The sequence below is a fragment of the Pinus tabuliformis genome, chromosome 1_1, assembly GCF_031772625.1.
Source record: "Pinus tabuliformis cultivar Carrire ecotype Pingquan chromosome 1_1, CPIR1, whole genome shotgun sequence".
Classification (NCBI taxonomy): Eukaryota; Viridiplantae; Streptophyta; class Pinopsida; order Pinales; family Pinaceae; genus Pinus; species Pinus tabuliformis.
This window is the reverse complement of record NC_142297.1, coordinates 383,118,515-383,135,571: the sequence shown is the minus strand read 5'-3', so window position 1 is coordinate 383,135,571 and position 17,057 is coordinate 383,118,515. Positions and strand designations below refer to the sequence as shown.

Here is a 17,057-nt window from a genome sequence, read left to right as displayed (position 1 = left end):
GCAAGCAACAAACGGAAGAATAGGGAAGTATAAGGTCAGATTTGTGGCCAACGGGTACTCTCAAGCTGAGGGAATTGACTATGAGGAGACATTTTCTCTTGTAGTAAGGTACTCATCCATTAGATCAATTGTTCGCCTCTCTGAACAGATGGGGTGGAATATTCATGTAAAAACAATATTTCTGAATGAGTTTATTAAGGAGGAGATGTACATAGAGTAACAAAAAGGTTTTGAGACATTTAATCAAGAGTCTCATGTGTGCAAACTCAAGTGAGCACTGTATGATCTCAAGCAAGCACCTCGTGCTTGGTACACCAAGATCAATAGTTATCTCATCGGTTTGGGCTTCACCATAAGTGAACCAGATGTAAACCTCATCATGTATGGATAGAAGGTAAATTTCTTATTATTGTCTTATATGTTGATAATTTTATTTTAACTAGTGATGAGACGTTGATCATATCTTGCAACGAGGACCTTGCTAGGGAATTTTAAATGAAGGACATGAGTCTCATGCACTACTTTCTCAGGTTGGAAGTATGAAAAGGTGATGGGTAGTTATTTGTCTCTCAAGGCAAGTATGAAAATGAGATACTATAGAGATTCTACATGGAGAGTTGTAAACCCATGGAAATACCTCTAATGAACAACTGGAGGAAGGAGGATGCCACTTGAGGTGAAGTGGATGCTACCATTTATCGACAGCTAGTGGGTCCACTCATGTATCTTGTGAACACATGACTAGATATGTGATGTGCAGTCAACGAGCTAAGACATGCTATGGTTAGGTCAACCAAACTATTTTGGAAGGCAACTAAGCATGTTTTACGGTACCTCATAGGCACTACCCAGTTTGGGCTATGGTATAGACAAGCAGAGGGAGTGAAGTTGTGCGGCTTCACAGATGCAGGTTGGGCACAAAGTCCATTAGAACGAAAGAGTACATCAAGTGTAATTTTTAGTGTTGGGTTTGTAGTTGTTTCTTGGTACGACAAGAAGCAAAGATCTGTGGTGCTCAGCTAGACAAAAGCATAATACATGGCTGCAAGTCAAGAAACATGTGAGGCGATATGGATGAGAAAGATACTTGTTGGACTATTTGGTCAGATGATGGATCCAATTGTGATAATTAGAGTTGCATCAATCTCTCTGAGAATCTTATATTTCATGATCATCCAAGCATATATATATCCAATATCACCATTTACGAGACTGTGTCTAAAGGTAAATGATGTTGCTACACTCCATTCCAATAGAGGAGTAAGATGTTGACATTTTGACAAAATCTTTGTCAAGAGGGAAGTTCGAATTCCTTAGGTGAAGGATATGGGTGATTGATAATCCCTTTCTTGCAAAGACAGAGTCTTAAAAAATGTAGCAAGAAATTCTCAATTTGATTTTTCCTTCATTAAATTGAGAAAAATTGAATTTCCACATCAACAGACAGCTTGGATGTAGTTAAGTTGTGTGACATGGCTTGGGTCACCTAGTTTACACAGTAAATTCAAGTTGGAGGAGTTATAGTTTAGTTAAGCATGTATGATTGTTAATTTGTAGCAATCAAAGTTAGTTATCTCAAGTTATTTTTAGTTAAACTAGTTCCAACTGCTTGAGGAACTAGTGGAAGGCCAATTGTGCAGTGGGACTTCAGTCAAACTCAGTGATCATCCAGTTAACTAATCAATCAACCCAAAATAGCTAATGCATGGAGAATTCGAGTTCCCCAGCTGTGGTGGAGATTCTAAGGCAGTGTAACATCAACTATAGACTAGCCTTGAGTGTACAGTTGTTCCATACAGTCAGATGATCAACCTTGGGAATTTCGCAATCCATTCTGTAAAAATTCCTAAATAGTAGGAGCCTAATTTCTTAAGGAATTGCGCAAGGAAATATGGGCTCAAGAAGAGGTAGAAATTTACTAAGTCTGGCTTAGAGCTTCTCAGTGAGCAGAGAGACAGGTTATTCACTTGTAGGTTGTGCTCAGTTGAGAAAATAAATTGCAATACATTTCTATTGATCATATTAATGCAAACAGACATTGGGGTTTTTAGCATATTGTTTTCCTTAGGAAAACTTTTGCGTGCATGTGTGTTATTTGTTATTGCATGTATGAAATTTTGGTTCTAAATTGTGAATTAACTTCCGGAGAGTAGTAGAGTAGGCCTGTGTCTTATGATTTTGATTAAAACTTCATGAGTAGTTGCAACTCTACACCATAATTTCTACAAGGATTGTGGAGGAAAATTATAGAATATTCGTTAGTAGACAATATGCCTACTTCAAAATATCTATGACAACTTTTGCAACAAGAAGAATTTGAGGATAAAAGATTGGATTTTCGAAGAATTAGTCACAAAATTCACAACAGTGGTAATTTTGGTTGCAGGTGTGGAGGTAGATGGATTATATGTAATTTTGGCTGCATGTGTGTAGGTAGACAAGTCACAGTTAGTCCTTTGATTTTTGTTGATGATGTGTTACTATTTGGTAGATTGACCTCTTTTGATCGGTCTTTGGACTCCTTATGAATAATATTCAATCTCATATGACTTATTCTTATCTAGATGATGCATTGGTATTGGATATTTATCATATTTTTGGTGTTATCTCCACTGCATTGGATGCATATTTTAAATATCTTAGATTTATGCTCCAACCTAATTGTTATGGAATTAAGGATTGGAGCTGAATTATAAAGAAAATCCACTGTATACTTTTATCATGGGCACACAAGAGGCTCTCCCTAGGAGGCAAGTTGACTCTAGTTTGAGCAGTCCTTTAGAGCATCTCTGTATATTGGCTTCATATTTTCTCTCTGCCTAAGAATATCAGTAAATGTATCTTTTCGGCTTCATCTTGGCATGGGACAATTTGTGTCGTAAAGGATAGAGTGGGACTATTTGTTTTTTACTCTTTATGGAGCCGATGGATGTCTAGGATCATCTATTTCTTTGATTCTCCTTAGTAAAATCAATCTGGAATGGTGTATTTAATATGTTCCATTTATAGGCAGATTAGAACTACTCTTTTGTGGTTTATTGTATTTGGCACTAGATTATTGAATATAAAACATTTGGACCACTTCCAATATACATTGGGGGTTCGACCCAAAGAATGCATTACTGTCCCAAGCTCCTTTGTTGTGATACATCCACCTCTGTCCTTGTCAAAAAAGCTAAGGACCTCCTTGAATTTAGACATAACCTCCATCCCATATTCCTTTAGTAGATAAAACCCTTCTCTCATTTTCTAACCATGCCAAGCTACCCTCCATCCCATATTCTCTCATGAGCCCTGTGTAAACCACCATTTCATTGAAGGAAGGGGATTTTGATGCCTACTCTAACCATATTTGTTAGATACTTCCCCCTTTTCTTGCTTATGGTTTCTTGAGTTGGCCTCCTCTAAATATTCCCTACTCTCCTTAAATTATTTGAAAGGTATCCTTTGGCTACTAACCCCATTTTACCAGAGATCCTTGACATGTCCCTTGAAATTTTGCTTCAACCACATGAACTATTTTATGCCAGTGAGTCGAAAGCTTTATATTTATTTTCCACATATTCATTCATGACCAAACACTATACCACTAGTTCTAAGAATCTTGTGGTTACTATCACCACAATAAATGTATATTGTATTTTAGAGGAGATAAGAATTGTATATTGCCCTTTGGGACACTCCAAAAATATTTTGATGCACCCTATTTGTCTAACACTCTAGTATACTTTATGACCTTAATTCCCATTCCATGTTCATCCATGTGGATGCACTTTATGATGTTCTAGGACAACCTAATGTCCTTGTCAACTCCCTCTCATCTTCCTTGTCATGTTTTCTAGGACTTGTGTATCCAACAAGAAATTTGGGAGATGAATGACATCAAGGTAGAAAATCAAGGGGTTTTCAAGTCATTTATTTAGGGTTCCCACTAGCATAGTCCCACCATATGATTCACCCAATCCCTAAATTGGGGTTTAGTGCTATTTCAATTAATTATTAGATGATCATGGTGGGCCATAATTCTAGGTTAAATGTTATGACTCTTCATAGGATATTATTGGAGATACTTTAGGAGACACCTCTTTGGCTAAAGGGTCAAGGAAGGATTTTGACTTCAATATCAAACCATAAACCATATCCTTAACATTTCTCCCATCAACCATATCCCCAACATATCAAACCAAAAATCAAGAAGACAACTGAGGTGAAGCATGGGAATCCTCTCTCGCCCACGTTGTTCAGGATATATATCAATCTATGAATGCCTCTACGCTCCACCAACTGTTCATCTAAAAAAAATTGTTTGCCCCATTGTCCACCAAGATGGATACACATTGTCCTAACATTGTGCCTCTGATTGCCAAAATTGTAAAATTTGGATTTTCCATGTCAAAATTTTAATTCAAGACTGACCATGCATTGGAAGGCCATTAACACAATATTAGGAAAAAAAAATTGAATAATTGACACAATACCAAATACAATACATACATTGAGTTTTGTCTCACAAGGTATCTAGATGCTAATTGAGCAAGTTCACACAAAGAGAGAAAGGCAATATCATGATACATTGTTCAATTTGTAATCAAGAGCATTATCTTGGATAAGGGAAAAGTAACATTTAGTTTCTTTCTCATATACAAAGGAAAAAGTATGAATCAATGTCAAATGCCTTTTGTGAAGCAATGTTGTTGTAAAGGGTGTTAGAAAGCTTTCATTGTAGGCAAGGCCCTCCCACCATACTAGATTGTGTTAACCGAAGCATGTTAACCATGTCCAATGATCTCAAATTTCATGAGCATGTTCAATGAGTGACCATAAATGAGGGGTGTCAGAGTGGAAAATAATCATAACTTATAGTAGATGATTGTCATCATACATAACATCTATTGTCCAAGTCATTTGTTTGGTGCCAAATATTGGTGAATCATTGTACTACATCATGGAAGCATATCTTGCCTTTCTTAAAGAAAAAATATATTGAAAATAAATTAAGTTATGTCTCATGAAAATGTTCAATATTGTTGTGTTGTGAGTGGTTTGCATATTATATGTATCATATATCTATAATCACTTATTTCAACCCTACCTTAAGAAATAAATGAAGAGGGGTAGGGCCTTTTCATAATAAGGACTCCCACCAACTCCTCTTCTCGTAGCAATCTTTCAAACGTTAGCCCATAAATAAAACACATGCCCTTGTTTCTCTAGTTTGGAAACTCTTGGATGGATATGACAGTGAACTCCTTCCAACCACTTATTTAACCATCTATTGAATGCCTTTGATTGGTATGTGTAAATGATTTTTATTGATTCCTGGAGAGGTGTGAAATCTGATTTTGCATTGACATAATACAAACACCAAACTTAACCCGTGGTAGCCAAAATTTCAGCCTTACAACTCTCTCATCCAATATTAAATGCTTAACTAATTACTCAACGGGTAATCTGCTTAACAATATATTAAATATTAGAAGCATTCATATTAATTGAAAAAATAAGAATATTATTTAATATTAAGTTATAATGCAGGTAACTGCCAAGTTGACATATGAGACCCCCTTGTTTGTGAGACAAGGGATGCCCTCCATTCAATGCTTTAACTATTTAATCTATGGATGTGTACATACCTTAATTTCCATTGGATCAAATCCTGTGACCTTTAAAGAGGAAACACTTTAACACAAATTGAACATGTAAATACAAACTTAATTTGCATATGTATCAAATTTACTTTGAGAGTTGCATGGAATGCTTAATTAATTTTGTATAGAAGCAAGAGAAAACTTGAGGGGTTGATCACAACAAACATGTATGGTCAATTATGATTATCATAGGTATATTAGTTTCATTTTCCCAATCCAGAACTTGCACACTTTGTTACTACTGTTAAAGGCATGTCATGATGGTTTACTGGTGTAACATCATGTACATTTAGTTGTGTCTATTAAAGGCATGTTAATTCGATGACAAAACCAATGGTTTTTCAACTTGGTCAGATTAGTGAGCTGTGTGTTAATCATCTCAATGAACAACATCTAAGGTCAGTTAGCTTAGCCATTGACATGCACATTCCATCTTCACTATTAATGACATGTTAGGTTGGATATTAATATGTATTTTTGATTAACATTATCTAGGAGATTAATTGAATCAACATGCATGTTTGACTACAATTGTGGGAGATATTTTAGATAGGTCAACCCCATCAACAACATTTATGTTCAATTGGACATGTTAGAGGCATGACACAATGGTCAATTGATTAGTAACATGTACATTTTGGTTATCACTATTAAATTTGTGTTAGGTTGGTTAACTTGTTCAATGACTTGTATGTTTGGTTACAATTATTAAAGCCTCACTTGATTGTTTAATGCAGTAAATGGAGTGTAAGTCTAGTTATCATTATCGAAGGCATGTTTTTTTGGTTAAATTAGTTAAAATCATATACATTAAACTATGATTGTTAGAGCGATCCAAGGCTATTAAACCCAGTTAAAGTAGTGCATAACATCGACGGGGGCTTTCTTATTGCATTGTGCGTGAGGATAGTGTGTTATGTTTTCTATAAGTCGAAGATTTTTCATTAACAAAAAAATATGTACAAGGGCATCAAAATGCATGGCTTATAATTATTTATATATTTAATGTAATATGCCTTTCATTAAGAAGAGGAAATAGACTTTGGGGGATAGGGGAAATGGCGTTGTCTAGGGGAAATGTCGATCTCATCTATCTCATCTTCACTCTCCCTTCCCTATCATTAGCATCCCTCTCCTTTTTTTCTTTATCCACCAATACCAATAATAGACATTTTGTTAAGAAGTAGCATTGGATGACTTAGGATGAGGGTTAGAGCTCATATGTTTATCTTGGGTTTCTCCTTGGGGTTTCCGAGCTTACGTATCTTGCTTTAAATTCTTCTTAAACATCCCAACAATATCCTTTCCCATCTCTTGTTCATGAAACTTCAGCTTGCGAGCACAATATTCATCCTAAATTTCCTTTGAAGATTCATGTAGCCATTTTTCACCGAGGCCTATTCCTGGGGGGAGATTGGTAGGATCTACATTTGTCAACAGACCTTTTTATTGCTATCCCATGCCGCCCCAAACTTTATAGCCCATGTTTGTAGCCAAGATATACCCTATTCCATATGTAAACTATTTATCAGATTGATAAAAAGAGAAGACTGCGCTCTTCCATGAGCTTTTATTTGAAGATGAGAATGACAGTGAAATGTTCATTTTTAACTGTACACCTAAACAAGCTTAGAGACCCTTCCACCTCACTGGCTTAAAATATGGACTCAACCCATGGAAGAATGTGACATTTTGAAGTGTGTCACTCTAGTCCCTTTGACAAGGAGTGACATGACAGCTTTTGTGAAAGAGCAACAAGAGACTTTCGCCTCTTTCCCCTTTGAAAGTGGTGAAACTTTTTAGAAAAATGGTAAATGTCTAAAAACATCATGGACAAAGGTTTCCAAAAATTTAAGAATGATTCCATTTTATTGAATCACTACTACAAGAGACTATCACCTCTTCCCCCTTTGAAAAAGGTGAAACTCTCTAGAAAAAAAATATATCTGAAAACATCGTGGAAAATAGTTTCCAAAGAATTTAAAAATGATTCCATTCCATTGAATCACTACTACATGAATTCATCTTAAAATTTCATTTTATTTATTAAATTTATCATAATCAAAATTCCCGTGGAAGACATTGAGAGGAATTAGAAGATATATATTTTTTTTCATAAGAGCTTGTTAAAACATACCATGGAAATTTAATAACTTTATTTAAGACATTTTGTCTCGCATGTACTAGTCACCAAATAAAATTTCGAGGTCGGTGATGCCATTTTTGTTCAAACCCTCATGGAGCACCCTCGAGGAGCTTTCAAGAATGGAAGAGTAACAATGGACGACGCAATTTTGTTCATACCCTGGATTTTTGAATTCTGGAGAAGTTTTCAGCAATTTTGTTCAAACCATGAATTTTTGAATTCTAGAGAAGGTCTCAGTAATGGAAACCAACGTTTTGCTACGAGTATCCTATTTTTCCCTTCCAGTTTGATAGAGGTAGGTGATTGTTGGGGTTTTGTGCACGGAACGGGACACCTAACTGGAACTTGTGTGGCTCCTTGATTTCGCTATGGAACCCCAGACCAAGATAAGGTTCAAATAGGGCTTTTCCTTTCCACCGTCACCCAAAAAATGCCCATCTCTCTCTATAGGTTGTTGCCTTCTCCTCCAAGGTAGTGAAAGAGGTCAATAAACCTATTCCAGAAATTATAGACTCGAATAACTGATGAAAAAGCTTCTATTGTTGGACATCCCCTTCGGAATCATACATTTTTCCTACCACAGGCAACAAAAACCCCTCTGAGGCTGTTGCGGCAAAGGCCGTTGATAAATCTGAGGAAGAGGGAAAAAAAATTCATGGAGCCCGTCGACCCACCAAGCCTTGGGAAAGAACTTTCGACTGTATCCATTTCTCGCAGCGGTAAGTCTCTATCTAACTCCAGTTCTATTATCAAATTTTTGTCTTTGGATGATTTGATGATTATTGAAACCAGAGTAAATTAAAGGAAAGGAAAAACCATATTAAATTAAATTCCGTTTGAATCCATCAAATAAAATAGACCTCTTTGACTAAGACTAATTCTATCCTAGCTTTAACTGATGGAATGAAAATTTGGAAGCTATGAAAAATAATGTGCAGCATGCATCGAGCATGGGTACTAGAAATTACTAATTAGAGTATATCAAGGTTTTTTAAACCCAAGATGTAAAAATAATATAAAAAGTGATGGCTCTAGGCTAAACCCACGTGTGTGTCCTGATTGCCTTAATGAGATGATATGAGAATAAATGTTGAGATGCATTTGGCTTAGACACCAATAACAGACATACCTATTTAAATGAAATTTTAGAACATTGTGTTTTAGATTTCAAGATCCTTGAAATGATCTTTATTTGTCATGAACTCCCTTTCCTTTGATACCAGAATCTTAGAGACCCACAAAGGTTGATCCTTTAGCTTCAATCAACATCAACCCAATGGAAAACAACGAACACTATTTTTCAATCCCTCTTGATTGATGTCCAAGGACCGAGGATACTTCACCTTTTGTAGCCTTTTATACTTCTCTGTGAGATAGACAAAGCCCTAATACAAGGCCGAAGGAATGACAATGAGATCAAGAATAATATTATATATATGAGCTTAGATGCTAGGAACTTTATAGCTTTAGATATGATTTTATATAAACCTGCAATAGAGAAGGAATTCCGAGTGAGACACTATCTCAAAACCAAATTCAATTCAATGGTGATTTCATAATATAAGATTTGACCCTAAAGCAACCAAAGCTTCCTGGCTGTAGTCATGACAAAATGCCTTAGATATAGATCATTTGACCAACAATTTGATAGAGAGCCATATCCTATATATGCTTGATTGATGAGGCCTTGATCTCATTTCCTTTCTGGGATTTGCAACCTAGAATTTTGTAGTAGGAGTTTCAGTGCTTCATGATGACTGATCTTTGAAGAGGAAGGAGGTCAGTGTTGTCAGAAAACTTCTTGTGATTTCTTTCTTCCTTGCTTGGGCTTGCCCTCACCTTAGCTCTGATACCTTGCCCTCACCTTAACTTTGATACCATTCTGGCGGGGCAAGCTAAACATGACAACAATAGAGGTAAGAAGTTGTAGATTCCTGTGTTGTCTGTCTTTTAGCTTCTAGAACATCATATGTTTTATTGCCAATTTCTGCTAAATTTAAAATTGACATACTGATCTGAGAAGAGGGTTTGCAATGCTAATAACCTCTTCTTCAGTCCATGTTGGCACACTCGAGTCTTGTTAAAGGACCAATTGTTTCTTGTGCAAAATTTGAAGTAGATGACAACATACAACATGTTTTCTGAGAATCAAAACAACTTCTAGAAGTGCTATGACATTAATCCAACACTATGTTTATAAACCGGTTCGTACTAATGGACATAGGATGTGTAAAATGTATTCCTTAACAAAAATTTTCTCTGTCGACTGGTTTAAAGCTTACAACCTTACTCCTATCTTGAAGAAAGGGTGCTTGCTTCCCTTTCACTTCATAGGTATATGAAAACCCAGTTTTGTAAGCACCCATAACCATGAATATTATACCAACTCCCTACGGTTAGTGCATCAATAATGTAAGTGTAACACTCATGCATGTGGCAGTCATAAGGCATTTAGGTAAGGTTTTACTAACACTGGCATCCCAGACCATTAAGATCTATCCATGGCCTCAAAATGATGTATTTCCTTTACTCAATAGAACACTCATCATTTCTCTCCCCCAATCATCAAATTTTTTTCTCTTCATTCTGAATGAGAAATCAATCAACAAGTCACCATTTTAAATTTTAGATCACAATATGTTTAGCTTCTCTCTTGTGCTTACACTCTAGTATTCTCATAGCTTCAGAATTGCGAGTCTTAAGCATAGTCTCATGATGTGCATTCAGGAAAGCATAATTCACCCTTACTTTCCATCAAATTACCCCCCTATCATTCCCTTTACGTTTACATGCCTTAATGCAAGGCATGCCAACTAGGTACCTACTCAGTTAAATTAGTAAGTAGAGTGGTGTCATATATACCCAACACTACCTGCCTGTTCTTCTACTTCCTATGTCATAGTGTATGAATAGTCAGCCAGGCTGGTGAGGATCCCCATTAATAATAACATCTATGTTGGCATCTGAATCCAAATGATGTGTTTCCCTTAATTATATGTTTTGGTCTTTTAACAAAAAAGGCTAACAGAGATAGAGACCCTCAAATCTGTCTACTTGTGGCCCCTATGCCCATTTTCATCTAGGTTTTTACCATGTCAGTTTCCCTTTCCTTCTCGAAACTACATGAAATCAGTTGATCTATCCATTTCGTAATGCCTTTGGTAAATTTTTCTATCAAATGCTCTAAAGTATATATGAGATCTAAGGGTTTTTTTGGTTGTTGCTGACTTCATATATTTCTGCTAACCATGATATGGGTTTGATGTAGAGGATTATGATTGAGTAAGGGTTGCATTGCTTGATATCTGTTTAGGAGGAGGAGAAGGAGAAAAGTGGTGTTAGGGTTGAGAGCTAAAGATGCCTATGAAAAGAGGAGATGTCTGGAATGGAGGGTGGCAGGGCTACCAGTGTGGTAGAAATGGAGGATGGGGAGGTCGGGGTTTTCATCATCGAATAGTTGTGGTGGGCTTCCTTGTTATCTTTGTGGTAATGCCATTGGTTTTTTTGGCAACTAGGTTTCGTCACTCCGCATCTACATCTGCAACTCGTAAGCTTCTTCCTAGCCTCCTCCCTTGTCAGGTTGCTTGTCTCTTTTTTTGGGGTGTGTCAGCATTTAATTTATCTTTATTGGAAAGCATGCCCTTTCTTAATTTGGTAGTATTACAATGAAGTGTAGACTTCTTTCAACATTCAAGTTAGATCTCCATTACAATGAAGTGTAGTCGTCTTATACTATTTTAGAAAGATCCCTTTCAATGAGAACCCACTGAACAATGTATTTATGTGATTTGAGCGTTGGCAACAAATTATCATCACCCCTGGTTAACCATTGAACCATGACCCCATGGACCTACTTCAAAATTTGATTTGCCTTCACCGCCCCCCGTTAACCATTGAACCAAAAACCCATGGACCTGATTTGGAATTTGATTTTCCTTTTAGCTTTTTTCACAGGATCTGAAGGCGCAGGTGTTATCAAACTTACTTTCCTCACTTATTGTCAAAAGTTTAGCACCTCTAGCATTTTTCTGGACATTTTGTGAGTTTTCTTTATAGGTTTCCTTTCATTTGATCTGCGTGAAGCTATGAACTCCATCTCTGCATTAACACGGTACAACACCTACCAGGAGAAAGATTCAAAGTTTGTACCTCTCTCATGCAAGAGCAAAGGTTTTACCAACTGCCCCTAGGGTAATTTCCCTTGCCAAAGATACTGAAACCATTCATCCCGATAGCAAGAAACAATGATGCTCTTTCGATTTTTTAACAAAGGGAAATGAATATTACTGGTAAATTTGATGGGCAACTGCTCAGTGAATTTGCTGGGCACTCCTCATTCTGAGGAGGATGGTACTAAGTGTGTGTTGGATTCTACATAAGCTGGATGGGTATTATATAAATATGTTTGTTAAGAGTTCAGTTCAACATCTTGCTCATGGGAAATTTAATCTTATGGGAATTTAATCTAGGTGGGAAGGGTAACAATCATTCTTCTCGTCCATTCATTATCCAAGCCAGACCCACTTTCCATCCATAAAGCTAAATCCACTTCTCATCAGTCAAGCTAAAACCAGTGCTAATCCACCCAACCTAGACCCAATTCACAACGAAATTCTTGTTCACTAGTTACTTTCTGCTATACATATCATTTTCACATTGTTCCCATAATGTTCAGAGCACATTGGCCAAAACAAACGATAGATATTATACACACCATTTTATTATTGATGTGTAATGAAATCTCGATCTTAGCATATGCATGATAGCAAAGCAACCCCCTTTTTAGCGTTTCAGTATTTTTATAGATATTCTTCTCCATCAAGTCTTTCTACCTGACATTTCATGCACTTTTTGTCAGTTAAAATAATAGGGCACAACTTATCAGGAGATGGATATGTTAGAATGGTATTCTCTTTCCACATTTTGAAAACCAATTCTATTTTTCTATGGCCATTTTGTTGTTTTTCAGGATCTGGGCAATGCACTTGCACTTACGTTAGTCTAATCATAGAAAACAAATAGTGTCACTAAACTAAAATTTAATTCACTTGAGTGGATTGAAATAGAAAGGAATTATTGAGGATACTGGAGCTCTGTCATATGTTTAAAATCACTCTTATCTATTTATCTGTGGGGTTCACAGGAATAGGCAGATGACTTGAGAAAGCAGATTTTAACAGAGATCATTGACTCTCTCGTCCCAAAGGAGGCAAGTATAAGAAACCTACTGCATTTGGATATCTTCATTTTGATTTCTCCCCTATTGAGCAGAGAATTGAAAATAAATTTTATTTACTGGGCAGGTGATTGATGTCATAACAGCTAACATAGAGGACTCAGGAACTCTAAACTTAAATATTGTTGGACAGAATGATTTATCTTCCTCATGGGTATTAGAAAAGCCCTCCGAAGTAAACCAAAGGGATATTACTAACTCTGAGGTACGATTGGTGAAGATTTTGGTTATTTTCTCTATTGAACATGTAAGGAAACCTATGTGATGATGATCTATGTAGTTGAGTAGGGTTGTATTAAGCAGGAAGTGAAAACTGACATTGGCAGGGGTGCTTCTCTATTTCTAACAGTGTACATCAAGCAGAGGCAAATTACTTCTAGTGACATCTCAGAAAAGTTACATTCACAACAAGATGGTGTGATCTTCAATGAAGAAGGAAAGGAAATCCCGAGGGGGGTAAAATGAATGACGAGGTGTAGAAAAAGAAACTTCCAATTACGAAGAACTTCTTAGGAGGTTTCAAGAGGATGACATAGGAAGTGAACATCGAGACGTCAAAGAGAATGCTAGTGATGGTAAGTTTTGATTTTCCCTGGTTAACTGATCTATGATGTTGGTAGCCTACTGTAAGGTAATGTCTAGTGAAACTCTCAACAAAATGGTTGTTGTAATGCAGACCATTTGTAGCTTGAAGAATGTCCAAAAAAAGTTTTGCGGAGGGTAAAATTCTTTGTTGCACTAGATCGCTACTTTTTTTTTCTCTTGGAAAATGGAATTGTTATATTATCTTCCAAAATCCTTTTTGAATGTTACTTCTCCAATAGAAAAAATTTATATTTCTTAGATTTTAGCATAGTATGCTTTAATTTATAGTAGTTTAATGCTTAGAGTAATTGAGACGAAAGAGGAGGGAGAAAAGGTCAATAGAGCTGATTCAATAGGATGAAGAAAAATGAGTTGAGCTTGAAAACACAACAATTAAATGTTCCAAGGAGGTAGATTCTACTGTCCAGGGAAAATACAACATTTGGAGTCGGGAGAATGAGAACAAGAATTCTGACTCCACTATTAGGTTGATGCGAGAACAATTGATCATGGCTAGGGTGTATTCAACCATTTCCCAGGCTAGGAATAATCTTGATTTATAACATGAATTGATGCTTCGTATTAAAGAATGTCAGTGTACATTTGGTGAGGCTAATTCAGATTCTGATCTACCTCAAAGGTAATAGTTTTCACATTGGCTGCTTCTAAATCAAGAGTAGTAAGTGCTTCTATTTGCATTTGGTGTTCATATCCTTTGTTTCTTTTAAAGTTGCAGTCTGTGTGTCAATCTTTCTACTTTTCATTCTCTTTTTTATGGCTGATAATTGATATGAATGTTTCAATGCACCTGAGAAGATCAAGGCTATGGGTCAAGTCCTATCCAAGGCTAGAGAACAATTTTATGACTGTGAAAAAATAACAAAGAAGTTGCAAGCCATGCTTCAGGCTGCAGACGAGCAAGTAAGGACCTTGAAAAAGCAAAGTACATTTTTAAGTCAACTGGTAGCGAAGACTATTCCCAAGGGCTTGCACTGTCTATCCATGCGATTGACCATGGATTATTACTTGCTTGCCCTTGAAAAGCGAAATTTCCTAAAGAGGACAAGTTGGAGGATCTGACTCTTTATCACTATGCATTATTTTCTGACAATGTATTGGCTACATCTGTGGTTGTGAATTCAACTGTCATGAATGCTAAGGTGAAGTGTTATTAATTTAAATTACTCTAAAGTTTGGAAGTCCAATAGTTTTGCTGCATTTTACATTTAATATTTGGATCTCATTGTAGGTGATTTACATGTGTTTGCAGGAATTTGAGAAACATGTATTTCATCTCATCACAGACAAGTTAAATTTTGGGGCCATGAAAATGTGGTTTTTACTTAATCCCCCAGGGAAAGCTGCGATACATGTAGAAAATGTTGATGATTTTAAATGGCTCAATTCCTCCTATTGCCCTATGCTTCGCCAACTTGAATCCGTAGCTATGAAAGAGTATTATTTCAAGGTAGATCACTCGAATACACTCTCAGCACGTTCCTCCAATTTGAAATATATAAGTCCAAAATATTTATCCATGCTAAATCTTCTTCATTTCTATCTTCCACAAGTTTATCCAAAAATGGACAAGATCCTTTTCTTGGATGATGATATTGTGGTGCAGAAAGAATTGACACCCTTGTGGTCAGTAGATCTTCATGGAAAGGTTAATGGTTCAGTGGAAATTTGTGGAGAAAGCTTTCGTCGGTTTGACAAATACCTTAATTTTTCCAATCCACACATAGCCAGGCACTTTGATCCTAATGCTTATGGTTGGGCATATGGAATGAATGTATTTGATCTGAAAGAATGGGAGAAACAAGATATAACTGAATATATCACAAGTGGCAGAACACAGTAAGTGTGTAGTGTGGTTTATCTATGTTAATTCCTGTGATGCTTACTTTAAAGTATTTGAAGTAATTCTGAAGTAATTAGCTAGAAAACTTAATGGGTTTTTCATTGTCCAATTTCTAAGTTTTTCTTTTATTGTACGTCAGAATGAGGATAGAGTGTCGTGGAAGATTGGAACACTGCCCCTTGGATTGAACATTTTATGGCTTGACCCATCCTTTGGACAAGTCTTGGCATGATCTGGGTTTAGGATATAATCCTAGCTTGGACTGTTCAGATATTGAAAATGCAGCTTCTGTTCATTACAATGGGAACATGAAACCTTGGTTAGAGTTGGCAATGACGAAGTGCAGGCCTTACTAGACAAAATATATAAAATATGATCATCCATTCTTACAACAGTGCAATATAAATGAATAGTTGTGACCTCAATATTCATACTGCAATAGATTGTCAAATGTAAAGTGTAAAGGCCCTTGATTCTGGTTGATAATTCATTCTAATTCATTTGTTTTTAGAGTTCCACACAAGGTTTCTAGTTTATGGCTTAATGAGTCAGGTTTTTAGAGGTGCAATGGCCTAGCCAAGTTTAAGATTTACAAAATTTACGTTGTCATTGTATTCCTTCATAGTTGGAAGTAAACTCCTATATACGTATTCTTTTCTTTGTTAGTTCATATTTCTCTTTCATCAAGTAATTACACAAATTGTTCTTCCAAGAACACAAAGAAGTACGAGACATAGAGATTTATGCTTTTAATCCAGGGAAAAACCTCTCAATAGGGGAAAACCCAACAATCATCCTCATATTGAATTTATTAAAAATGAGATATCTAACACAAGACCAAAGAGCCCCTCCATGTCAGCCCTCCTCTTTAAGTCAAGGGCAATAGTTGAGTCTCTACCTAGTGTTGCACGGAAAGTGTCGATCTTGCAGACAAGATAGACCTTCCTAGAATCTAAAAAAGACCTAATGACAAGCAAACCAACCAGACACTATCTTTCTCTAAATATGCTTTAATTAACAATAGCAAACAAGTGTTTTTAGGGCCTACCTTTGGTCCAACGCAAGCTTGTGGATGCCCTCGCTCGTTTGATCCAAATGAGCTCCTCTTCGCGAATCTGCAAACACAAACAAGGCAAACAAATTAAATAGCACATGAAAAGCCAATTGCATAAAACATATTTAACATGAAAGTCAAAGAGTCCATGAAACAAATAACATAAGATACTTGTTGAGAAAAATGAGTTTGATTGTATTAATTCAAAAGAATACGAACCTTACAACCTTTGCCTTGAAGCTGTACAAGCTCCTCCCAGGGTCCAACAAGATGTCTCCTCTACTTTGACAAGTTTCACTCACTGTCCAATGGAACCAAGAGGTATGTGATCTCTCCTCTCAAGCTCAACCAAAGAGTCTCAATTTCACTAGCATTTACCCTCAAAATGTTCAGCTTCTAACCTCTCTAGTCCTCAGCCCAATGCCTGTATTTATAGTGCAATGGAGGGAAGTTACTAGGTCCTCCTTCAAAGGGATAGCTCCTTTAGTCAAGGGATTAGCTCCTTCTCTTTTGGGATGCATGAACCA

The 17,057-nt window shown here is 36.4% G+C and overlaps 1 pseudogene; it reads left to right on the top strand.

Moving 5' to 3' along the window:
* The window catches only part of LOC149213239 (polygalacturonate 4-alpha-galacturonosyltransferase-like), a 37,490-nt pseudogene extending 21,601 nt beyond the window's left edge, over positions 1-15,889 (top strand).
* Positions 15,890-17,057: the final 1,168 nt, after the last annotated feature.